Genomic DNA, 2,535 nt, shown 5'->3' on the forward strand with positions numbered 1-2,535 from the left:
AGACTGAAGTTTGGCAATGCCTTTGATAGTTAAGGGGCAGGGAAAAGAAACATTTTTTATAAATGAAGTGAAAGTACTTGAAAAAAATTAGAAAAGAAATGAGACCTAAGGGGACAAAAAAGAGAATTGGAAAAAGAATTGACAGTTACATATAAGAGGTACAAAACTTTGGGGCAGCTAGGTGCTCAGGGGATTGAAAGCCAGGTCCAGAGACTTGGAAGTCCTGGGTTCAAATCTGACATGTCTTAGCTGCGTGAACTTGGGCAAGTTACCCCCACCCCCACCCCATCACTAATCCTTACCACTCTTCTGTCTTGGAACCAATATACAGAATTGATTCTAAGATGGAAGTAAGGGTTTTTTTGTTTTCATTTTTTTTAAAGAGAGAAACAAAACCTTAAAACAACAAATGCTCTGAAAATTAGAATGGACCAAATAGAAGCTAATGATTCCATGAGACAACATGAATTATAAAAGCAAAGCCAAAAGACTAAAAAAGTAGAAAAATTATAGTCTTTGTAGAAATAGATCAAGAAGAAATGAATTTAAGAATCAACTGTATGCCATGGAGTAGCTACAGTTTAGTAACTTTTAGAACATAGTTATAAATTGCTTTGTAAATGTCTGGCCCAGTTCAGAGCTCCACCAAGAATGGACCTTTTTTTTTTTTCCACAACCCCTCCAACATTTATTGTTTTCCTTTTCTTTTTCCTTTTTAATCTTTGCCATTCTTATTGGGGTGAGATGGAGCCTCAAATTTGCTTTCATTTCCATTTCCCTAATTGTTATCAACTTAGAGTTATTTCTTTATATGGTTGATGATAGTTTAGATTTCTTCCTTTGAAAACTGATGGTTCATATCATTGGACCATTTATCCATTTGGGAAATGGCTCTTAATCTTATACATTTGAATCAGTTCCTTATTTATTTTGGAAATGTGATCATAGAGAAACTTGATGCAAATTTTCCCTCAAGTTACCTGTTTCTTTTCTAATTTTAATTATTTAGTTATTTTTTCAAAAATAAATTTTATGTTATAGGAGTTGTCCATTTTCTTTTCTTTGAGTTTCTCTATTTTTTTTTTGGTAATGAATTCTGCCCCTACCGTAGGTCTAAAAGGTAATTTTTTCCTTGCTCATCTAATTTGATTATGATATGACATTTTATAACTCTGTATTCATTTGGAAGATATCTTGGAATATAATGTTATTATAACCCTAATTTCTTCCAGAATGTTGTCTAAATTTCCCATCAGTTTTTGTCAGATAGGAAATACTTATATAAGCTTAAAAAAAATCATTCAAGTAGGAATGAAAAATGGTTTCGGGGGGGGGAGGGGGAACCAAGTCTGTGCTGTTTATATGCCTGTGTAATATTTGTTGCTCACCAATAACAAAAGCAGCTCTTAAGAGACATGTCAATGATCAAAATATTTCAGATAAGTGTGGCAAATTCTATGCATGAAATAGGCAACCATCCTGATTATCTAGGGCAGATTCTCATGAAGAAATATGGCATTATCAAGAATCATTCAGCCAGGCAGATTACTCACGATTTCCTCACCTTTGAGTATGGAATATGAATAGATGAAAGCAATCTGAGACATGTGAATAGAAAAATTCATCACATTAAAAACTGCTAAGCTAAAATCAAACTTCCTGGAAGCTATGATCCACAGAGACAACTTATTTTTTTTAATCCATATTATGGAAATGATTCTAACTTTGAGACTGTATATGAATAATATGTGATATGTTGTAAAGCATTTTGGGGAAAATCTCATTGAGACTCACACCCCCTCTGACCCAGCAACACTTTCTAGGTATGTATCCCAAAGAGATCAAAGATGGGGGAAAAAAGACCTACGTACACAAAAATGTTTATAGCAGCTCTTTTTGTGGTGACAAAGAACTGGAAACTGAAGGGATATCCATCAGTTAGGGAAAGGCTGAACAAGTTGGGATATATTGTTGTTATAGAATACTATTGTAATATTGTGAGAGATAATGAACAGGACAATTTAAGAAAAACTGAAATGACTGAAACAAAGTGAAGTGAGCAGAATCAGGAGAACACTGTACATAGTAACAGCAATGATGTTTGATGGTCAGCTGTGAACGGCTTAACTATTATCAACAATGCAAGGATACAGGACAACTCCAAGGGATTTGTGACAAAAAAGGCTATTTACTACCATTGAAGGAAATGATGAAGTCTGAAGGCAAATTGAAGTATACCATTATTCTTTCTTTTCTTTCCTTCTTTCTTTCCTTCTTTCTCTCCTCTCCTTCCCTCCTTCCCTCCTTCTCTCCTCTCCTTCTCCCCTTCTTCTTTTCTTCATTATTTCTTTCATGAATTTTTCTATTGTGTTTTCTTTTATAATGTGATGAACATGGAAATATATATTGCATGGTCGTACATGTACAACCTATATCATATTACCTTTATTCTCTAGAAGAGGGGAGGGATGGGGAGAAGGGAGAACTTATGGATGGCAAAATGTCAGAAAGTAATTATTAAAATTGTATCTATAT

At 34.0% G+C, this 2,535-nt stretch overlaps 1 pseudogene; it reads left to right on the plus strand.

Moving 5' to 3' along the window:
- The first annotated feature begins 1,153 nt into the window (after positions 1-1,153).
- Positions 1,154-2,232, plus strand: LOC107649224 (low molecular weight phosphotyrosine protein phosphatase-like; annotated as a pseudogene).
- The last annotated feature ends 303 nt before the right edge of the window (positions 2,233-2,535 follow it).

Source organism: Monodelphis domestica, chromosome 6 (assembly GCF_027887165.1).
Source record: "Monodelphis domestica isolate mMonDom1 chromosome 6, mMonDom1.pri, whole genome shotgun sequence".
NCBI classification, from domain to species: domain Eukaryota; kingdom Metazoa; phylum Chordata; class Mammalia; order Didelphimorphia; family Didelphidae; genus Monodelphis; species Monodelphis domestica.